The 24,250-nt window shown below is 41.7% G+C and overlaps 1 protein-coding gene and 1 long non-coding RNA gene across 7 annotated transcripts in view; one reads left to right on the forward strand and one right to left on the reverse strand.

The window, feature by feature from the left end:
• The window catches only part of LOC105199499 (golgin subfamily A member 1), a 363,242-nt gene that overhangs the window by 229,542 nt on the left and 109,450 nt on the right, over positions 1 to 24,250 (reverse strand). The window lies entirely within an intron of this gene.
• Positions 1,846 to 22,650, forward strand: LOC120356889. The gene is made up of 3 exons (XR_005574123.1): positions 1,846 to 1,857; positions 2,265 to 2,266; positions 21,152 to 22,650. It is a non-coding gene; the product is annotated as an uncharacterized LOC120356889 (long non-coding RNA).

The raw sequence follows: 24,250 nt of genomic DNA on the forward strand, positions 1-24,250 counted from the left end.
ATTTCTGACGAAGGGATGGTGCTGGCTGTGTCGCTGGACATAGCTAACGCCCTCAATACCCTTTCGTGGGAATGTATACGCCAGTCAGGTTTCCAGGAGGTAAGCGGATTACCTCCGGAACAAGGGTATACGTTACCCAGGGCGGTATGGGGAGACTCACAAGAAGAGGATCCATCGCGGGGTTCCGCAGGGATCAGCCTTAGGCGCTCCTGTGGAACTTCGGATACGATTAGGTCTTCAGAAGCGCCCTTCTTCACGAGCTGGGGGTGGTATGTTACAAAAATGACACGCTACTTCTGGCCTAGGGGGGAAGGATTGGGGAAGCAGTCGCCTCGCGGAGGTAGTGGTAACACATCTGGGCAGAATAAAGTCACTGGACCTGAAAGTGACTCTCCAAAAGACCAAGGCCGTCTGATTTGCCGGGTCTCAAGTGAGGGGGCCGTCGCGGAGGACCAGCTGACCATAGAGAAGGTCCGAGTCACAATCTGCTTCGGACCGACCCATCCCGCGCCTCTACCGACTTAGCAGAGAGCTACCAGCTTGCCATGCCGTCCACGCTCACGGCAATTAGCGTTAATAATTATTTTAAAAGATTAGCAATTCCAGAAGAGTGGCACGCTCTCTCATGCCTGGCGTCCAATTTCGTCGCGCAAATCATCGCTAGAAAAAGATAACTTGCGTAATCAAGCTAAGCCGTAAGCGAGCAACAAAGACTTGTGTCAGGTGCGTAAAAGCATCGTCACAGCATATACGCGGACACAAATCATCAATTTCAAAAGGTAGTCCACTCTCTCTCAATCGACAGAACAATCACAATCGAAATTAAAAGTACAGACAGGGGCAAGACGCTGGTCGTCCTCAAATCTGCTCGGATGGCTAACGATTTAATCGCTTCAACCATTTTAAAATACTCTAAGTATAGGACATTCATACTGTCATACCTTATTACATCGGTCGTCAGGGGCATTCCTGTGATTTACAGCGAGCTCTTCCTTAAAGAAAACATTTGCGCCAGTAGCAAACTCGCTAAGATTGTGCATTTGAAACACTGTATCACTGTAAACCGAAAACAACCCCTTCTAATACTATCCGAATTGTTTTTGAAGGGAAGTTTCTCCTTAGCTCTATCTCCATATTTTACATCAAATTCAATGTCTCCCCTTATATTCTTCGCATAAGTGTTAAAGGTGGAATTCCAAAAAAGAAGTCACGGTTCTAGCTGTTACCGAGGTCATTATACATATCGGTCATTCAGCCTCGTGAAATACTCAAGGCCAACATCTCAACGCTCTCTAAGACTTCTTCTCGTATTGATCACAATTACAAGGATTTTCTTCTTTTATCGCATTCCGATTATGGTTCCTCGCCTTATAGTAATTTGAGCAAATTATACAGTCACAATTTACACAATGTTCTGAACTCTCATGAAGAGTCTAACTCACCGTCTAGCAGTAAATTCTTCGCTCAGACCTTGGATTCGTGGAATACACCCAAACAGAGCTCCTCATCCAGGGATACGCCTGGTGAATTGCCGAGCGCAAGACATGGCTTGTGTGAATCAGGTCACTATAGAGACAGCAAAAACATACTGTTATCGCCGAAAAGCGCAAATCGATGACTGGCACACAACAAGGCGCTCATATCTCTCAACAGGTGTTCAATTAGCTTCTTAAACAATGTCTCCGCTCTCGCTAACGCACAAGAGTGTGACTACATTAAAAATAAAATCAACAATCAAAACCAGATCAGTGTTTTTGAATTTACTAAAAGCTTCATTGCATTCATTGTTTCTGACATTATGCTTACGCAATCGAAAGGGGACCAGGGCACAATTAGGCCCCTAATTATCTTTGTGTTGTTGACAATCACGCATTCAGATCGAGTCAACGCCAAGAAATTTCACGTTACTGCGCAGGCGCGCGGAGTTCGTTGCGTGGTTTCATTCGTTTAAACAGTAACGTGGAAAAATTTGTTGGCGCTTAAGCGCTTAGACTGTCTAGCGGGTGCTCGGCCGCGGCGGATGGTGGCCCTAAGGGAGAGCGATGTAAGAGCGCATCGTTATGAAACTCATAATAGCGTTGTTCGCCCTATCTCGCTCATGTCCGCCATTTTTAAAGTTCTAGAAAGTGTTTTAGGATCCGCTGGTTTGTAGAAAAATATCATATATTACCTCCCTTCAGATGTTAAGCCACACAAATTTTGTATTGACGTTCTAGTTTCGTTGTTTAGCTACGCTCACGACGGCTTCCTTGGGGGCAGGGTAGTGGTTGCTGCTTTCATAGATATGGAGAGGGCGTTCGATAATGCTTAGACCCTAACGTGTTGCTTCGTGATATTTGCTCGGTTGGTGTTCTCGCGCACAATCGTAAATTCATTGCTAACTTGGGATTTCTTCCGTCTTTCGAAAACGAAGTTAGCAGGGCAAATTGATTGGTCCACTTATCGCCTACAAAAGCACGCTCCAGGGCTTTTCATTAAGTCCGTCACTCTTTGATATATATCCGAGTAACATTGGCTTGACTGGATAAAGATGCTTATATCGTTCAATATGTAGATGTTATCACACTAATAGTCTCATCCAGGAACGCACTCACGATTCATGACAAAATTCAAATCGCTTTGTGCAACGTCCAAAAGTATCTTGTTATCAAAGACTTAAACGTAGCCCGTACAAAGTCTCAAATAAGAATTTTTAAAAACCGTAGGAAAGCAACAATTCTTCCTTCGATTTATGTTAATGGAGATGCGGTCCCAATTATTAATAAGGTGAGATTTCTCGGCGTCATTCTCGATAGATCTTTATTCGGTAAAGAGCATGCAGTCATTTTATCAAAAGAGAAAGAAAATCGTAAATGTTATTGCTTCTCTCTTTGATACTTAGTGGAAATCACATCCGCAACTTCTCATAACACTCTATGACTCTCTATTAACAAGGAAATCTTCAGTATTATCCGCTTTAGATTTACACAAACTTTTAATCTGTTGTAGTATAAATCAAAATAAGGGACATTTTTTTGTACGTGTCGGTTTGCACTTTTAGGGGGTGAAACATCCCTTTGAAGAAAATCGGTTTTTTCTTTCAAAGCGTAAATCGTCGAAACTATAAAAAATAGAAAAAAATGTTCTGAATAAAAGTTGAATGGTTTGAAAAATACTTTATAACAATGTCGAAAAAACTGTTTAAAAAATTTTTTTACACCCTCCCCTACTACTTACCTATTTTTTCACAATTTTTATTTTTTTTTATTAACAAAATAAAGCTTATTATATTACAAATTTAATGGTATATGATAAAATTAGTTGCAACATTACCATTTTTAAAAAATAATTAAAAACTACTGCATAACGAATGATACGCACATCAATCCGTACAATATGAAAGTGTTTCCCTTCAATTTTGACAAGCGTTTAATATGTTATAGTATAGATCAAAATAAGGGACTCGTATTTTTTTCGGAAAATGGAAATGTCGCAACCTAATTTTATCATATATCATTGAATTTGTAATATGATAAGCTTCATTTTGCTAATAAAAAAAAATTGTGAAAAAAATAGGTAAGTGATGAAAGAAAGTGTAAAAAAAAATTAGAAAACAATTTTTTTGCTATTGTTATAAAGTACTCTTCAAACCATTCAGAACATTTTTCTTTATCTCTTACAGTTTCAATGATACACGATTAAAAAAACAACAATTTTCTTCAAAAGGGTTTTACCCCCTAAAAGTGAGATTAGGCACGTATAAAAAAATACGTGTCCCTTATTTTAATCTGTACTACAACGTATTAAAAACGTCAAAATTGAAAAGAAACAGTTTCATAATACACAGACGGGTGCGCGTATCATGCGTTATGGGGTGGTTTTTAATTATTTTTGGAAAATGGAAGTGTTGCAACATAACTTTGTAATATAGCATTGAATTCGTAATAAAATAAGCTTTATTTTGCTAATAAAAAGAAATAAAAGTTTTGAAAAAAAAATGGGTAAGTAGTGAAAAAAAGTATGAAAAATTTTTTTAAATGTTTTTAACATTGTTATAAAGTACTCTTCAAACCATTCAACTTTTATTCAGAACATCTTTTTCTATCTCTTATAGTTTCGACGATATACGCTTCGAAAGAAAAAATCCAATTTTTTTCAAAAGGGTATGTCATTAAATTCATAATAAAATAAGCTTTATTTTGTTTATAAAAAAATAAGTTGTGAAAAAAATAGGTAAGTGATGGGAGAAAGTATAAAAAAACATTGTTGTGCCTTAAACGAACGATATCGGACCTAAGTCCGATTGACGCCAGGAAGGGGGATAAGGGCTGGTGAGAAGACTTACGGAAGGAAGAGTCCGTTTGGAACAAAGGCGTTTATTTTAGTACTGTCCGTTATCACTCACAAGCGTAAGCTCATGTTACAACGTTTAGGTCTCGAACGGGCGAGTGTATGGTTGTAGGTGTTGGTCTTTCGTAAGTGTGGTTCTTGAGGTTGTTGACTGCTTCTTGTGTATTGCTTACGGATTGATGCGTAACGTGTAGATACGTAACAGCTATTCCGCTGCTCGATTGTCAGCGGTCTCTTTATACTAAAGTGATTGCACTAAGCCGCTGCTTGGCGCAATTACTTCCACTTGATCAGCGCGTTTGCAGCACATTTTTAGTCGTTGCCCGTTAAGTTTTCGGGATTTCGACTTTGCCTCGTATTGCGAAAGTGCTTGCTAAGTGATTTTGCTTCCGGGGCATGGTAACTGATTCTTGTTGCTATGCACCGTGTTATGGCTAAGTTATAACAAAATTAAAACAAAAAATTTATCACTGTTATAAAATACTCTTCAAGCTAATCAACTTTCATTAAGAACATTTTTCTCTATCTCTTAATAGTTTTGACGATACACGCAAAAAAAACCTGATTTTCTTCAAGGGGGTGTTTCACTCCCTAAAAGTGAGAAGAAGCACGTATAAAAAAATACAAGTTCTTTATTTAAAGTCTGTACTACTGTAACGATGCACACCCCTGAACAATGTCATGCATCGTCTCCGGCCACCGCCAGCCGGAGAAAGAAAGCCGCCGGGCTATAACCGGGGGTGCCTCGGGCACCCAAATATAAAAGATAATGAGAACGCACAACAAGACCGTGTCGAGCCATCGCGTGCGTCAAGTCGGCGCGCACGCGCACACGAAGGAGCGCGCGTTCGTCCCACTCCGGCGACCCCGCCGTCAAGCGTCGAAAATGTCGGAGGCAAACGGAGTCGCCGGGTATATATAGGGCCGCGTACTCCGAGAGAGTCACCTGTTTCCCGTCAGCCAGCATCACCCGCTGATCCGCTGCGCCTGACAATCCTGGGAATAAAAAGTGGTCGAAGATTTCTTGGCCACGGCGGAGGTACTCCGCAAATTCCCGCACCGTTCCTCATCCTCCGCATCCTCGCGAGCCCGAGCATCTAACTCTCGTCAAGGTCCTTGGCGAGAGGAGGACTCCCGACCGGCTCCCGAGCCGCGGTTACCTCCGCTCCTCCACGAAACGCAAGCAAGCGGAATCGCCGACACGGGGTTTCGGCCGAGGTACTCGGCGTGTTTCGTGACATCCTAGCCGCCATCGTCATCGGCACGCACGCGGCCACGGCCGCCCTACCGATTCGCGCATCGCCACATCGCGTCGCGAAGCTCCGCCCTGCGCGTATCACTATACCGCGGGAAGGCCGCGCCCGCATCCAAGCTTCGCTCGCGTTCCGTCGCCTGGCGACACCTCGCGAATCATCTGTATATAACCGAACTGTAGATAGTCGCGTTCACAAAGATCTGTCCGTCCGCGCGCCGAATTCATGTACTTTGTCCGCCCGCGCGCAAAACGTCTGTACTCGTCCGAACTTAGTGAATAAAAAGCACACGTAGATTATATCACACATATACCGCCGACTCATCATTTACACACGCCCGACTCTTTCCTCTCTTCCCGTGCGAGCCCTTTCGATCGCACCGCTCCGACGAGCTAGTCCGCGCGAGAGAAAAACGGCAACGTTACACTACAAAATATTAAACACTCGTCAAAATCGAAGGGGGACACCTTCAATGTGCATGGGCGAGTGCGCGTACCATGCGTTATGGAATGGTTTTTAACCCTTAAACAGATAAGTGGGTCTAAGAGACCCTATATGAAGTTTCGAACGCTTGCTGTGTGAAGACGGAATGAGATAGGAGGTTTGGACCAAGATGTAAAAAAAGTTTGAAATCTCCTCTTTCGATTGATATGGTTGATCAACTAGAATTCAGACGGCACGGTAGCAAAGTTTTGTTAGGATCAATAGGACCCGTATAGTGTATAAATAAAACTTTTTTGTGAATAATCTTATGTGAAAAAAACTGGACAAAACAGTTTCAAATAGATCCGTACGCGTATGTTATTCTGTCTAAAGTTAAAATACTATAGTGTCCTGGAAAAGAGGACTTTTGTGTAGGGTCCAAAATATATTATCAAACACATCACTTTTCAACTTTAGACACCTTGAGTTAAACAAAAATACTTCATATTCGTCTTGTTACCTAAGTATATTGTTGCGTGCCCGCCCTATGGAAGCAACGATTAATGTTACGCCCGTGTATCGATACTTGTAAAATGACTGTCGTTCATTGACGACGGGATGTCTTGATGTTGTTGTTGACGTGAGATCAAGCTTGATGTACGGACACAAGTTTGTGTCTCTCTGTATTAAATAAAGCTTGTTCTCTTTAGAACCCAAAAGAGAGTGTTATTGAAGTAGTAATGAATAAGAGAGTGCGCCGTGAGTGATACGTGAGTGAGTGCGCGTCGCGGTCGTAACATTTTGGGGGCTTGTCCAGAATAAAACGAGCGAAACAAGCTATCTTTTCGTCAGCGTGGAAACGAGCTTCGAGCCATAGCTTTTACACGTATTCCATGGAGCCTACGGAGGGGTATGTGCACGCGCTCCTCAGTGATGACTGAACGATCCCTTTCAGACGATGAGCGTCCATGCACGCGGTCTTCGGGTGAAGCCGTCGAGCATACGGAAGAAGCTGTCGAGCGACCGAACGCACGGGAGATGTCGTCAAGCGGACTACGGAAAATACTGAAACGACAGGCACCGCGGAGTTGCCGCGTGCAGCGTTGGAGGAGCTTTGCACAATGAAGGAGGAGCGTCTTCGGAAGACACAGCTAAATCCTTCCAAAAATGTTTATTTTTGTGCGGGAGGTTCTGCTTTGAATGTTAGAGACGCGTTGCGTTCGCGTTGTTTTGGCATGTCTTTGGTTGAAGGAGAGGATATTCTTGTCAAACGCATTTTACGTTTATATCTATATCTATTAATTTTTATCGTTTTAATTGACACATGGCGTATTGTTTCCTCTTAAAATTTTCTTGAGTAGAGAGAGAGGGAGAGAGAGAGTGTTATGGTTTTAGATTTAGGATTTCTTCTTTTCGAAATTGAAATTTTGTCTCAGGGGGGAGGAAGACGTTCCCTCGTTCCTTTTTCTTCCTGGAGGACATTAGATTGGGAATGACACGAACGACGCTCGGTAACCCGTGGCAGGAGCCCGGAGTAGAGCAGGAAGTCGTCATGCTTCACTGAAAATCCACGCCTTGGAGGACGGGTTCGGAGAATCGTTCTTTCTTCGGAAATTGAGTATGAGTTTCGATTATTTTTAGAATTTCTTGGATTGGCACAAGGGAATAAATTCGCAATAAACAGTGTTCAGTTTCCCGAAGCAGAAACCCGGGTGAGAGCAGAAAATCGTCACTTTTGCTTGATATTGCTTGAGACGACGCTCGGTAACCTGTGGCAGGGGCCCAAGGTAAAGCAGAAGGGCGTCGAGTGAATTGAGATTGTAGACGTGGACGACGCTCGGTAACCTGTGGCAAGAGCCCAGGGTAAAGTAGAAGATCGTCGAGCGAATGATGACTGCAGACGCGGACGACGCTCGGTAACCTGTGGCAGGAGCTTAGGGTAGAACAGAAGGTTGTCATTTTGGTCTGAATCGTGAAGGACAATGCTCGGTTACCCGTGGCAAAGACTGGGGATGGAGTTTAAGATTTCTTTTTCTTTCAGAAAGATGCTGGTCTGAGAGTGACACTGGCGGCGCTTGGTAACTCGTGGCAATGGCCTGGGGTAGAGGTCGTCGAGCTTCCCTAGAAATCCTCACATTAAGAGATAAATTGTTCTTTTGTTAAGAACTGAGAGTGCGTTTCGATCCTTTTTCTTCTGGATTGCAGAGGACAACGCTCAGTAACTTGTAGCAGGAACCGTAGATAGAGTAGAAAGTCGTCGGACTTGTGTCTTTTACGCGAGAATTTTATTGTAAAATCGTAACTAAAAACTTTTTCTCTTACAGGGTTATTTTATTTTAAGTGAGATACTCGTTGGATTTTGTTTTAATTTCAGTTCTGAGATTCGTGCAAAGCGATGTTCTTCTTGTGAAAGATTATCGTAATACTTTGTTTTAAGAAGACCGCCTCGCCCCGGTTTTTGAATCAAGGTTTTCCCGTGGGCCCAAGAGTAAATGCCGAGGCGGGGACATAGGGAGCCTTAAAAGCGTTGGGTCCTCAAGAGCCCCCCTTGTTCGAAGAATGAAGAAAGAAGCGCGAGAAACTCAAGATGAAGAATATGTGCGTATAACAAGTTGTCAGAAATCTTTCGGCCCCTTTGAGTTGGTTGTCGGGATGACAACCTTGAAGAAGGAGAGTAGTGTTGCGTGCCCGCCCTATGGAAGCGACGATTAGTGTTATGCCCGTGTATCGATACTTGTAAAATGATTGTCGTTCGTTGACGATAAGATATCTTGATGTTGTTGACGTGAATCAAGCTTGATGTACGGACGCGAATTTGCGTCTCTCTGCATTAAATAAAGCTTGTTCTCTTTAGAACCCAAAAAAGTGTTATTGAAGTAGTAGTGAATAAGAGAGTGCGCCGTAAGTGATACGTGAATGAGTGCACGTTGCGGTCGTAACAATATTTTTTAATAGAAATGGCAATGATATAATTTTTTTTTTAAAGTATGATTTTTTAGCTTTAAAACGCCGTATTGTAAAATTCTTAAAAGTTTTCTGTTACAAAGATATGATTAAAAAAAGATAGATTTTTAGATACCCAAAAATACTTCATATTCTCTTTGTTATATAATTATACTTTTTAAAAGAAATGACAATATCATAATTTTTTTTTAAAGTATGACTCTTTAGTTTTAAAATGTCATATTTGAAAGTTTTTTGCTGTAAAGATATGATTTTTTAAACAAAAAATGGATTTTTATCAATTTATAATTTTTGCTTAATAGTTCTTTTACAACTTAACAACAAATCATTTTTCGGCAAAGCCGATTATGCAGTCACATTTTTAAGACTCTGAATTTTCATGTGAAAAAAGTTTGTTGAAAAATGTTGATTAAAACTAAAGTTATAATTTTTCAAAGTTGAAAGTCTCCCAAACCCGAAAATGTGTTTACGTATTTTACGGGATCGGTGTATTTAAGGGTTAATTATTTTTGGAAAATGAAAATATCGCAACATTTTTTCATATACCATTAAATTCGTAATAAAATAAACATATTTTGCTAATAAAAAAAATAAAAATAAAAAAATAGGTAAATGGTAGAGAAAAGTATAAAAACAATTCTTTTTTAATTTTTTCAACGTTGTTATTAAGTACTGTTGTACCCAATACAACCACGTTAATAACGCGCATAGCAACAGGAAATTAAGATTCCTATTGCTAAGCATACGCGCAGTGGATTTAAATTCCGCATACGCGAAAGAATTGAAAGACGCTGATGGTCTGTCGCGCTTCTGGCCCGAAATACCATCGCGTTACGCCAGCTATTGTTGTGTCGCTTTCCGATATTCAGATTTCGGCTAAGCGTTGGAGCTGCATGCTGCAGGAACACGATTAACTGAACAACAGATTTCTGCATAAATATCGCGACAAAATCGGAAAACAACAGAAGAGTCTAACAAACAGCTGTCCGATGTGTTACTCGCCGTGCGTGACTTACACGTTGAGCTTGTAATACAATCAATAAGAACCGACCTATATATACCAGGCCGTCCGGGAAAAAAGTGTACGAGTGGTACGCCTCGACACTGAGCGAGTGTAACCGGAAACATTAGAAGAAATATACATTTATATTAACGTTGGAACAGCTGGTGTTTTACTTTCGTCCACCAAACGGCTCTTAGTCCTAAGAGTCCTAACTCCTAAGGCGCTGTAAACAATCCCGAAATACCTACCGACGTGCCTGGACCATTACCGGGCACAACAGTACTCTTCAAACCATTCAACTTTTATTTAGAACATTTTTTTCTATCTCTTATAGTTTCGACGATATATGCTTCAAAAGAAAAAAACTAATTTTCTTCAAAAGAATATTTCACCCTCTAAAAGTGCAAATAAACACGTATAAAAAAATATTTTATTTTTCCACAAATTATTTTTATCTATACTACAACATATTAAAAACTCGTGTAAATCTGAGGCAGACATTTCCGAAGATTTCCTTAAGAAGCGTCGTGGTGTATGGATCCCATGTCTTCAAGTTTGCGAGAAACCAAACGTATTTCTCAAGGCTTCAATGCCTACAAAACAGGACACTGCGCATAGCAAACTGTTATAAAAATTCCACACTTGTTAATATTTTGCTGGCTAAGTCTTGCAAGCCCACATTGAGGGCCAGGTTCACTGTTATCTCATAAATACCGCTATGTTTGAAAAATCGCCTAAACGCACAGAGATCTCGACTAAGTCACCCCTCTTTTGCTTTTTTCTGAAACTTGAAGGCAACTGCAGAGTTGTCGATCAGACTAAAATCTGCCAGGACATAAACAAAGATTATCTGTCTTGCGAACCTCGAATCAAAGATCAGCTTGCCAGCCTCCCGGACAGGAAGTCGCTCTCAGCTATCCAACCGTTCTTATTAGACTAGTCAACAATAGATGTTACGATTTTATACAAGTTCTCACCAATGGTTCAGTCATGAATCAAGGGAACTCCGTCGGTTTCGGCATATGCGTGACTTTCATTTCAGAATTAAATACAAGTTACCTGCGGGCATTTCGATCTTCTCCGCGGAGACTTGGGTTGCCCTACAAGCTATACAATTCGCCATTAAAAGGAGTTGGAAGATAACAATTATTTTTACTGACTCTCTCAGTTTACTGCAAGCACTCAAAAACTATCTAGCCAACTGCTCAAATCATCTTTCGTCTTTTAAAAATAAGATTTGCCTCCTACCAAGTTTAGCAGGACGACCTATAAATAATCTTTTTGCGGATTCCAACCCACAAGGGTATATAAGGCAACAAAAAAGCTGATCAAGCTGCCAAAGAGGCGACGCGCAGGGGAGACAAGATCGAGTTTAAGACTCCGTATTCAAATCTGTTTAAAACCGTGAAAGCTAAAAATATATTATTTCGGGCGTATCTAAGGAAGCTTCAAAAGCCAAAGAAAAAATATACAGCCGACTGTACTTAAAATACAATAAAAGACTTTGGTTTTGCCATAAAAATCTCCAGCAACAGAAAATTGTTATAATACTAATTTGGTTAGCTCTTATAAAATTTAACAAGTAAATGAGTAAGGCCAAAAAAACGAGCAAGAAATTTAGGTGTTCGTATAAAGCAAAAAATTATAATTTATTATATCTTTGAAGACAAACGTTTTGACTCTATGGCGTCTTCTTCGGTGTGCACTTTTACATAATTATCGCAGTGTTTTCATTGCAAATCCTTCCCGACGACAGTGTTCTCAACGCAAGTGGCGGTATAATTCGATTAAGATTCGGTATATAGTCCACAGTCTAACAATTTCTCTGCTTCGTTGTTTTCCATACGCAAAACAAATCATGTCCAGAGGTTCGACCATTTGTTTCTCGCCACAAAAACTCAAGCACATTATTTGACCATCAGGAAGCTTGTCGTTAGAGCCGTTACATGTTCAACTCTGGTCACTAAACTTAAAGAGTATAACGATCTTTACTGATCGGCGTGACAAGCACGACTAAAATTGTTATAGTCAATCGGATTAGAAGCGACTATTATAATTTGGCTTTCAGTCTGTATAGGAAAAATATAGTTTAATGCCAGTACTGTCACTGCGTGGAGGGGAGAAAGGATATTAATCATGTAATTTTTTATTGCCTCCTTTATAGAGAAAAAACTACAGTTCTTATCGACTACCTCAAAAAAAATTTCCCACATCCTCAATTAGTATATTCCATATTCTAGCCACTCGGCATATCAAATTGTGTGGCCTTTTCCCTTTCTTTCTTAAATCGTGCAACCTACATATATGATCTCTTCCGTTCGGGGATTCCGTTCGATGTCTTTGACAACTCGAGCTAAGGGAAACAATAGAATGCACAGGAAATCTTTAGAGACTTTACCAAATACCATGGCAATCAACTTTAAACAAATATCAGTAAAATCTTAAATGCTCTGAGACATAAATAGAAACATTTTAGTTCAATTTTTTTTCATCCGAGGGATGGCGGTAACATTCTTGGTGAATTGGCAACGACAATGGGTGCTAATATTGTCTAAGAAGAAAGAAACAGTGGTTGTTGCTTCATCAATCAGGCTTAGTAGACAGAAAAAGAATATTTTTCCAATTGTCTGATTCTTACTTTACTTGTCTTTTTATCTCCACCACTGCCATCAGCAGTCCATTCTATATGTCGATAATTGCGCGTGTCCGTTCTCAGGTTTCTCTCTGATAGGAGATGAACACACACGCACGTACATCCACCCGCTCGCTTACTTATTTTATACTTTATTTTAAAAAAAAGTACAAACTCCGATTTGAAAGGTGAAGGATACTTTCTGGATAGTGCCGCCTGACTCTGTGCTCCAAAAATAGTGAACTAAAATGACTACGTGACGAAAGTGGGAGGAATCACGTGAATGGAGTTTTAACTAATGGATTTTCCACGATATGGCAATCTTTATTAAATAAAATGGTAAAAATGCGAAAAAAAAATCAGAAACAAAGTGTAAATCACGTGAATTTTTAATCACTTAAATAACTATTAGCAATTATTCACGAAGAGAAGGAATTATAAGACAAGATAAGTTATATTTATTCATATGCATTTTTCTTAAGTATTGGTTATAATTTTAATGTTTTAATAAATTATATAGATAAACCAGATAATTATTAGTAATAGTTAATAATTAGTAAGAAACATTGCAGTAATTATTACATCATAAAACGTATGCCTAAATTCATTAAACTTTCTAAATTATGGCATTAACAACCTTATTTATATTTTACATTTTTGTAACGCTTTGCGTTTCAGCGTATATGAGTCAACATCTCAATAAAAAGCATATGCAACAAAAGAAAGGTACTCAACTCATAGTCTTGTGATTATAAACTTGATCCACAAAATTTTGCACACAGACAATCAGAAAACTATTTTAAAATAGCCAAAATAAGAGGGGTAATGACTTATATTTGAGAAAACAAAAAGAGTTCTCATTCAAAAAATAAAATTTTAAATTTAATATGTTATTGCAATATGCTGCAGTGTTTCATGCTATTTGGGCTTGTTTTGCAACATATTTTTTAATATAACAGCGGGTATTTTACATTTTCATATCTGACAGTCCGCAATCTGTGTTAAGTGAGACGGGAAAATATATTGCATTGTTTATTTTACATATTGAAAAATTGTATATTTTTTAAAATAATAAATAAAAATAAGTAATTATAAATAAGTTGCACATTATAATCGATTAATCAATAACATCAATTGATAGTTAAAAGACGAATAAATATGTATACATAAATATACATAAGCGAGACCTGGCAATTCAGGAGATGGGGCAATTCAAAGAATGGAAATATCTTTTTATGGATACATATTAAAAACTTACTTTAAATATTGTAAACACGTCCTAATGTAATGCTGCTAACAAAGTTTTGTTGATAACGGCGTCATATTGAAGTCGTAGTGAAAAATGTGTTTTGCGACAATCGAAGTAATTTCTGATAGTCAGCATTTTTTCAAAATTTAAGTAAGATGAATAAGATTCTTTTTGAAAACTTTAAATATATCGTGTCCAGTTGAATGTATTTGCAACATTTCGTGTTTACTTTTTGTTGTGTGATGTCTATTTTTTTGTCGATCATACGCAATAATGCGCACAGTTGATGTCTGGACTATTTGAAACACCAACCATCAAATGGTCGTTCAGACAATTTTTTTCTTTCATATTTGCATTCTATGTACCAAATACACAATTTAATACTCAACAGATTACACAAAATACGAATCGTCCTCGACTTGTTTCGAAAACGCTAAAGCAATAAAATTTTTTATTGTGCGTTTGTATTCTTTATTGTATGTAACATTTCTTCATAATACTATATATCCTTTTCTGAATAAAACAAAGTCTTAACAATAGCTTTTAATATTTTTATCTTAAAACATAAATTTCAGAATATTTTCGGACTATCTTCGAATTACTCCGGGCTTGTGGCTATTCAAAATATTTGATATTAGTCGACACTTTTATATGTACTTCAAAGCAAGTACATTTCCGTGTTTTATCTGTAATAACATTGTAAAGGGAAAGGTTGAAACTTTCAAACCGTCCAACTTTTTTTTTTAACAAATATAAGACTCAGGAGACGCAAAAAAAAAAGTCTTCCAAATTGCCCCGGTCTCCCCTACATATTCTTTTTCTTATTTTATTCTAATTATGTGCACATAACTAGAATAAGATAAAAGTAAAAGACTGTATGTATACTTGTGTACGCCCACGGTAATCAATTCTGTCCCTTGGAAAATTTTCCAAACTGAGAAGTGATCACCTTTCTTAATACTCATAGTCCATGATAACGACAGAATTTACGACCGTATTTGACATAAAAGCAAAGTAATCTATTAAAAAATTTAAATAATAATAATATTTATTTAAACATATTAATATTTATTTATTACAAAAAAATTGTGATTCAGGTATCAATATTGCAAGCTGCAATATTATTTTTTTCAACTGTATCACTGATAAACAGTAAGCGAAATGCCGTCGTGACATAACCAATATCAAAAGTAAAATATTATTCGGCTCGTATTTGGTATTACCTGTATTTTTTTCATCTTTCCTTTCCTTTCAACGAGAGAGTGCTGGGAATGCTCAAGCAGCAGACAGGCTCCGTCGAGGGGATGGAAAGGCACCTGGCGCTAGTGAAAACGGGGCTGTTCCGGCCGCTGCCCTCGCTGACGTTGGAGCCAAGAAGAAGGGTAAGGGAAGACGACGAAAGGTGAGAGCTCCGCGGGAGGAGTCTCCCGTTCTCTCTCGTGGCCCGGCGACTCTGCCTGGATCTGTGCCGTCTCAGGCACAGACCTGGGCGGAGGTCGTCGGACAGAAGAAGAGGAAAAGGGTGTGGGGGGAGCCGCCAAAGGCTCCTCAAAAACTCCCTTCGGAGAGCGGTTGGGGAGTGTTTTCCCCATTAAGTAATAAGAAAGCTAAACCCTCGGGAGTAGCGATTCTTAACGCCCCCAGCGGCCAAGCCGAAAAAAAGAAGAATAGGAAAAAGTAAGCACCGCCGCAAACCAAACCATCGCGGCAAGGAAGGTGAATAGACGCATTCCCAAATTGGCCGCAGTCTTAATCACGGTGACAGGGAAGGACGCCACCTACGCGGGGGCTATGCGGCAACCGAAAAAAGGAATTGTTCTTGGGGACATCGTCCCATAGGACGGCTCTGGACTTCACGTCCGCTGGGTTCGAACTGGAGAGCTGTTATGAGAAATTCCCGGGGAAAATAATAGGTCACTCGCTGAACAATTGGCCTTAAAAATATCGCGGGCGGCCCGGACATGCGGATCACTTGCCCTGTACGCAAAGTGGAAATCTGCATTTCCAAACTCGACAAATCGGTCACCTCGGAATGGCGACGACTATCGCCTGGCCCAGGGCCACACACAGCACCACACAGTGTCCCGGAGTGAACAAGACCAAGTATTGTTTTAATTGTGATAAGAAAAGGCACACTCAAGCGAATTTGTGCAAATAGGCCAAATTGTGCCAGCAAAGGTAAAGCCCACAATCACCGCCCTGACGCTAAAAAAATCCGCGCGAATCCCTCCAGCTGTTAGTTTGGCGAGATTTCCTCCTCCGTAGCAGGAGGAGGAAGGAGATCTAGAAAAACGCACTTGTTCCCTGCCATATCCCACCCCGTTCGGCGCTCAGGCCGAGGATGATGGGATACCAACAGGATCGGAGGCCAATATCGATATAGAGAAGACTCCTCCCGTGATAGAGGCTCCCATGGGGGAGGCTTTTGTCACGAAAGTAATAGGTCTATTAGATTTGTCCGGGGCATCAAAGCCCCGAGCGAGTCCACCAACAAAAAAGAGGTGTGGGAGCTTGGGGAGCCTCGCGAGTGCGGCGAGTCTCCCCAAGAGACAGATATTACTGGAGCCGTCCCTCTCTCTTTCTCTCTCGCAATGGGTGAAAAAAAATGGGATCAACTCCAGTACCCCGGCGAAGATGGAGGAGAGATCCCGGAAGGGTCGTTGCCGCCAGGGTCGCCTATCCTCAGAGACGGGTCTGAGGGGTAAATTGGATCAACTCTTGCTCCAAGGCCGCGTCCCTGGCTGCCCCTGCGTTCAGGGATGCTTCACGAGGCGAGAACCTCGGCTATGGGCCGTCTGATGAATCGGAGTCTTCGCTCATCCGGCGGGTTGACCACTTCGGGATAGGAGATAGGCCTGAGCGGTCTCAGTGATGCTGGACCTTGGGCAGGAGATTGGCGCGGAACGGTTAAGTTCGGTGCTCGCCTCTGGGCCTGAAGAAGCGCGGAGGATGCGTTGGTGCATGCTCACCCGGGGTAGAAATGGAAACTCCGTCACTAGACTTCGCATTTCCACTCTCAACCTGACAAACTGGCGCATCGGGGAGTTCACGCTCCGACCCTAAAAAAAGACTACTGAGAGAACGACGTATTGTCGGCCGGAGTCTTTCTTCGCCGGTCGAGATAGCGAAGTAAGATTTTTAGTTGCTAGGCGGGTTTGGGGATGACCCTGATCGCTTAAACTATGTGGCCGGACTTGCACTAATCCTAACTCGAGTCCAACACAACCATGATCTAGCCAGCCTAGTGTATCATGAGCATTTTCCTCATCGTACAAAAAAAATGGGAGGGAGGGGAATGTTGATCGGAGTAAGGAAGAGGATAAAGGAGATAGAGAAAAATGAACAAAAAAAAGAGAGAGTAATAACAGAAAGGATAAGAATGAAGGAAGAAAGGTAGAGGATCATAGGGGTTTATGTAAATGGAGACTTCAAAGAGAAACGGGATAGAGTTAGGGACTACGTGGAGAAGAAGGGAGATGGAATAAGGACAATAATGGGTAGAGACTTTGTTGCAAGGGGGGGGATAGGCGGGTGGTGGGAAAAGAAAGATGACAGAGGAAAAGAGAAAAGGAGAGGGTCGAGGGATAAAAAGATAAAAAAAAAGAAAAAGTGCTGGTAAAAAAAATTAAAAAAGATAGGTTGGTTTATACAGGGTGTCCCAGAAACCCCGTAGGGGTTTGGAGTCGTTTCGGGGCCTCCCGAGGCTCTGCAACGACTCCAGATACAGGAATTGGCGTTCCTGCGGTTCCCGAGCTCGCTAGGGGGTCTGCGGTCTCTCGTAGGCCGTAGATTCAGGGATCTCAGCAACCCTGGCGCCCGAGCTGGCATACCGTAATCCGTCACGTGCTGAAATTACGTGCGGGACGGACCGGTGGCCTGGGTCTCACCGCCCGGGCTGCGAGGAGTAAACCTCTATAAAAAATCCAAGGGTGGCGTCCGTGGCGCGGGGTGTCGTTCCGTGTAACAGCGGGGCGGTGCTTCGTGTCTCGGACGCCAACTACTTTAGTTGGTCGGCAGAGTGCTGCCTGGGTGAGGGTGCCGGTTCGGGGTGGTCCGGGGCGGGTGCTTGCGCCCGTCTCTGGCCTCCTCGGGCCGTCTCCCCCGCCTTGGTGGATCCGTTTGCCCATGGCGCCTGGTCCCCGGACATCGGCCTGAGTAGGCTCCGGGGCGAGGGTGGGGTTCCCCTCGTTAAATAAGACCCCTCTAATGGATCAATACATGGGCAGACGAAAAAAGAAGGTACCGCCCAGGGGTGATCGGACACCCCAGGGCCGGCACGGGGGGGCTATTGTCCCGGGTCCCCCCCTGTCGTCATCGAACGACGGGCGGTCGAGCGGAGTGCCCGCAGGCTCCGCCGACCACAGTGTGACTGTGGAAAATGGTGAGTACGACTCCGATGCGTCTCGCGAAGGTCAGGCGCGTTGGGAGCGATATGTGCGTATGCTGCTGCGCCGCGGTGTTGACCCTAGGCGGGCCACGGATCAACAGTGGTGCGACATGGCGGATCTCCATTTTAAGAGATGCCGTGAACTTGGTTGTGACTACGAGGAGAGCGAATCGAACTCTGGGAAGTTCGTCGCCTCCTCGGAGGATGAGATTCCCTCCCCTGACGCCCGGCCCGGCCACGTTGAGCGCCGTGGACGGGAGGAGGTGGGGCGGGCGGCGGCGACCGCTCGTCCCTGGGCGTGGGGCTCGCACCGGCGATATGTCGGGAGCGGCCCCATGGCCCTAAATGGGCGCGGGGGAGCGTGATGCCTCGCTCCGCATCCCCGGGGTCGGGCTAGGCCCTACCGGCCGACGTATCTCGGCTGGGCCAGCAAAGCCCGACTCCCAACCAGACGAACTGGCGCGTCGGGGAGCTTCATGCTCCGATCCCCAGTGGAGGGACGTTGGCGTATGTCTCTACAAACCCGGTCCCTCCACGCAACGGGGCGAGATGAGCTCGGTGGGTTTTTAGTGGGTAGGCGGGCCGGGCCTCGCCAACTTTCTGCCGCGCAAGCGGTCTGTGCCGGGGTACCGCGTCCCGAGTCCCACACTCCCGTGGTCTAGCCAACCCGGGGTGCAATGAGCATTTTCACCCCGATAAAAAAAAAAAAAGGGTGTCCCAGAAAGCTCGCATCCCATTTTAAGAGCGGATTCTTTGAAAAATTCTAAGAAAAAAATCCTAATACAAAAATGTCGAGAGTATAATGGTTTTCAAATTATTCGCGATTAAAATTTACGAATCACTGAGCTGATATTTTGCGCACTCAGGCATGGTGACATGACAAAGATACCACAAGGGTACCTCTTGATATTGAAATTGTCATATAAATACGCAGTGACATTTATATTAAGAAATTACTACTATAGGAAACATATTTGTACATTACATATGCACAATTAATGTTTTCAACAAAATATCAATTTAATAATAAGATGTTACGATTACCGTTGGGTCAACTGTCAAAATAAATTTATTACCATGTTCATATGATAAGAACTTTTATGGTAACATATTGATAATATCGATAATTTATGCGATGAGATGAAAAAGATTGAATATGTTGATAAAGTAGAATTCAGACATATCAAATTATGTCTATTTGACATTATCGCGTTTATATCAATTAAATTACCGATTTACATTTTTAATAGTTAAAAATGTAAATAAATTATTGATATTATCGATATGTTACCATAAAAGTTCTTATCATATGAACATAGTAATGAATTTATTTTGACAATAAATTCATAAACCCAACGGCTATCGTAACATCTTGTTATTGAACTGATATTTTGTTGAAAACATTAATTGTGCATATGTAATGTACAAATATGTTTCCTATAGTAATAATTTCTTAATATAAATGTCACTGCGTATTTATATGACAATCTCAATATCAAGAGGTACCCTTGTGGTATCTTTGTCATGTCACCATGCCTGAGCGCGCAAAATGTCAGCTCAGTGATTCGTAAATTTTAATCGCGAATAATTTGAAAACCATTATACCCTCGACATTTTTGTATTAGGATTTTTTTCTTAGAATTTTCCAAAGAATCCGCTCTTAAAATGGGATGCGAGCTTTCTGGGACACCCTGTATATAATGGGTGCGGTAAAAGAGACGGGGAGATGATGTGGACGTACGCAGGACCAAGAGAGGAGTCGGTACTAGACTATGTGATAAGAGATGGGGAAGTATGGGATAGAGTGATAAAGATAGAGGTGGCGGAGAATGTGGATTTGGACCATTTCCCAGTGGTGATCTCGGTTGAAAAGAAAGAAAAATGAGTGAAAAAGGAAGGTCAAAAAGTAAGGAGATGGGAGTGGATAGAGACAGGAAAAAAGTTATTTAGAGAAGAGATGGAGAGAGCTTTGAAAGGAAAAGAAGAAGGAAGAAAGGGTAAGATGGAAGGTAGAGAAAGAAGTGCAAAGAATACTACAGAAGAATCAAGAAAATGAAAGGGGGGGGGGGCAGAAGAGTAAGAGGATGGTGGGATACAGAATGCAGGGAAGGCAAGAGAGGAATAAGAAAAAAACTGAGGAAGTGAAGGAGGAAAAGGAGAGAAGGAGATATATAAAAAAGTAAAAAAGGAATATAATAAACTATGCGAAAGGAAAAAAGAGGAAAGTGAGAGGTGAACAGAATTTGCAAGAAAAACGAAGACGAAAGGCCAGGTATAAAAAGTGGTGAATAAAGAGAGGATGAAAAGAAAGGAAATAGACGGAAAAATAAAAAAAAAAGAATAAATTAAATATTTTAAGAAGTTATTAGGCAGTTGGAGAGAAAAGCACTGAGAAATACTAGAGGGGAAAGAAGGGAAGATACGCGGGAGGAGATTAAAAAAACATTAGAAAAGCTAAAAGATGGTAAAGAGACGGGGGAGGGGGATAGGATACCGGGATGGTGTGGAAGTATAAAGGAGAGAAAGTGAAGGAGTATATATGAAAGTTGTGTAACAAGATTTAGAGAGAAAAATGGATAGAGGAATAGACTGAAGGAATAATTGTACCGATAATAAAAGAGGGGAGGGGGATAAGAGCGGTGACTTTAACGCCATCGTTGTACAAAATTTATGCTATGGTGCTAAGAAAGAAACTGGAAGGTGAGTTAAAGGAGGAGAGAAAGATACCGCAAAATCAGACGGGATTTAGGAGGGAGATAGAAACGATGGATGACATCTACGTACTTAGTAAATAAACAGTTAAATAAAAAAAAGGGAAACTTGGTTGTTTTTTTTTTGTAGAACTAAAGGCAGTCTTTGATTCAGTAAATAGAGATGTATAAGAAAAAGCATTAAGGAAAAGGAGAATAAGAGAGGGTGTGATAGTAAGATACATGGACTTGATGAGGAAGACAAAAAGTAGAGTGAGAATTGGTGAGGAATAGAGTGAGACATTTTAGACAAGTAAGGAGGTAAAGCAGGGAGATCCACTGAGCCCTTCCTTATTTAACATTTTAACCGCGGACAAATATATAGGAAAGGAAAAGTAGGGAAAGGTAAAGTTGAAAGGGAAAAAGATATACACGCTGGCCTACGCAAACAGTATGGTGCTGATAGCGGAGGAGGAGGACGAGATAAGGGCAATAATAACAAGATTTGAAAGATATATAAGGGAGAAGAGATTAATAATAAACGTGAGGAAATCACAGATAATAAGATTTGGAAAGAGGGGGGGGGCAAGGTGAGTTGGAGATGGAAGGAAAAGGTGATAGAAAAAGTAAAGAAATTTAACTACGTAGGGTATATGTTCCAAAGTAATGGTAAGCAGGATGAGCAGATAAGGAATAAAGTGAGCAGAGAAGGGAAATGACAGTACTAGGACAAGTTTGGGGGATAGAAAAAAGGAAGTTTGGAGGGGACTGAGAAAACAGGATATGGCTTTTCGATGCACTGGTTTGGACGGTGATGACGTATGGAACAGAGATCTAAGAAAAGAAAGAGAGGGAAATGGTGGAGAAGATGCAGGAGAGATATTTGAAATAGATACTGGGGTAAGTTAGAGAGTGCCGGAATATTTATTAAAGGAGGAACTGTTACAAAATAAACTAAGAACAAAAGCGGGAAGGAGGGCTTGGGGATTTGAAGAAAGATTTGCGGAGGGGAGAAGACGTGAATGCGAGAAGATGTTTGGAGAAAATGAAAGAAAGAGCGCAAAGAGGAGAAGAAATGTCGGAATAGGACAAAAAAAGGTTTTTTCAAAGATAGGGGAATAAAAGTGAAGAAAATGGAGAAAGAAAAAGAGGGACGAAGTGTGTGACTTTTGCAGAGAGAAGAAGAGGAATAGAGAAAGGTAAAGAGAGGTAAGGTGGAAAAGAATTAAAGGATCGAAGGGGAATAAATAGTACCAAAAAATTAAAGGAGGAGTACCGGGATATTTAAGAAAAAAATGGGCAGAAAATAGGTGGAACACGGTAGCTAAATATAGATTAGAGGAGGGAGAGGAGCTATTGGGCAAGTAAAAAAGACAGGAAATGCAGGATGTGTAGAATGAAGGAGTCATAGGAACACGTATGAGAAGAATGTGGAAGTTGGGGGGAAGAAGGGAGCTGGGAGGAGATGGTATAGAAAGTGTTAGAAGAGGATGGAGAGAAAGAGAGGAATAGTTGAGGAAGCTAGAAAAATTCAGAGAGAAAGGAGGGATGGAAAAGAGTAAGGGGAGGGAGAGATGGGAGGAGTAATAAGAGAGAGTGGGTGAGATGGAGAGTATAAGGGGAAGAGTGTGGAAGGGAATGAGTGGAAAAAGGAGAATGAAAGAAAAAACAGGAAAGTGTGTGTGTGTGTGTGTGTGTGTGTGTGCGCGCGCGCACGCGTCAAAAATAAAACAAACTCACGCATTCATTAGGCACTTGAGTTTAAGTTTTGGTTGTACGGTAAGATCAGTTCACACAGCGGCGCAATAATCAAAGAGGGAGAAAGCGAGCGATGTAATGATCCGTACTCTTAGAGGACGCAAAAGACTATTCTTGTAATACTTTAGGCGCTAGAGAACCCCGTTTACACTGCATGAGATAAAGCGGACTTGGTCGGCCCAGTTGAGACTGCTGATAATATTCAACTCTAAGTTGCAAACAAAGTCCGCAAACTCAATTTGCGTGTTGTGTAAGTAAAGTACAATATTCGCGGTTGGGATGGCGTTAACGTATCTAACACTGTCGAGAAGCATAGCCTTGGTTTTCTTTGCATTAAGCCAAAGGTGGTTCAAGACTGCCCACCGCTCAATCGCGGCGATATCCTCCTTGATCATTCCGGTTGCCCTCTCGAGGTCGTGAGAGGGAAATTGAATGTAGATTTGTAGATCATCTGCATATAGCAGCTGGTTGCAATGCCGAAGCGAGCGCCTAAGGTCGTTAAGAAACATCAAAAACAGTAGAGGAGCAAAGACAGAACCCTGAGATACCCCAGCCCGGATGCGCGACCAGAAGGAGAATGTCCCGTCCTACTTTCGCACACGTTGGAATCTCCCCGATAAGTAGGAGCTAAACCAGACTAATACAGATGGCGAAATGTAAAAATCGCACATTTTGTGCAACAAGAGAGCATGTAAGACTGAGGCGAAGGCCTTGGTAAGATCAAACATGACAACAAAAAGAGTAACCTTTCGTTTGTCAGTACTTAGTTGAATGTCATCTACCAGTTTTAAGAGAGCAGTTTGCGTGCTGTAGTTTTTTCTGAAGCCTGTTTAAAAAGGGTCAGGGAGATTAAGTAGGGAAAAATGTTCAGACAGATGATCAAAGACGATTCGCTCAAAAATCTTGGACAGAACACAGAGCATAAAGATAGGACGGAAATCAGGAGGGGAAGTAAGATTGTTAGTTTTCGGAAGGAGAAGAACGTGAGACCTTTTCCAGGATAAGGAGAAGGTAAAGAAGCTAAAAAAGGTGTTGAAGAGATCTAGGACTATCGGGAAAATCACAAGGAGACAGACTGATGAGACAACGGTTCAGACCATCTGAAACGGTAAAGTTTGATGTGCTTGTTCTCAAAGCCTTCAGCAGCATTTCCGGTAAAATGTACGGAAAGTAAAACAGTGTAGAGTCAGAACTCGCACCAGCGGGGAGAGACAAGAAGAGAAAACTGTGGAAAGATGACAGGAGAATACAGGATGGGTCGTGGAATCCAAAGGAGAAGAAGAATGAATAGGGGTAAAAAATGCGTTGAGTTCGTCTAGGGGAATGTTGACGAGCAGATCGGTGGAGTTCTGCTTGGCCAGGCCAAGTGAGCCGAAGCTCCGACCAAATTCAAGTAAGGCTCATCCTGCCATTTAGCCGGTTTTATAAGTAAAGACTTCTGCTAACCTCAATGCGCGACTTCGCTTCGTTTCTCAACACTCAAAAAGCCTCCCTTCGTTCGGGAGAAGGTCGCCGAAGAAAAGCTCTTCTTGCGGCATCCCTACGACGTAACTTTAATAGAA

Source organism: Solenopsis invicta, chromosome 2, assembly GCF_016802725.1.
Source record: "Solenopsis invicta isolate M01_SB chromosome 2, UNIL_Sinv_3.0, whole genome shotgun sequence".
Taxonomy (NCBI): domain Eukaryota; kingdom Metazoa; phylum Arthropoda; class Insecta; order Hymenoptera; family Formicidae; genus Solenopsis; species Solenopsis invicta.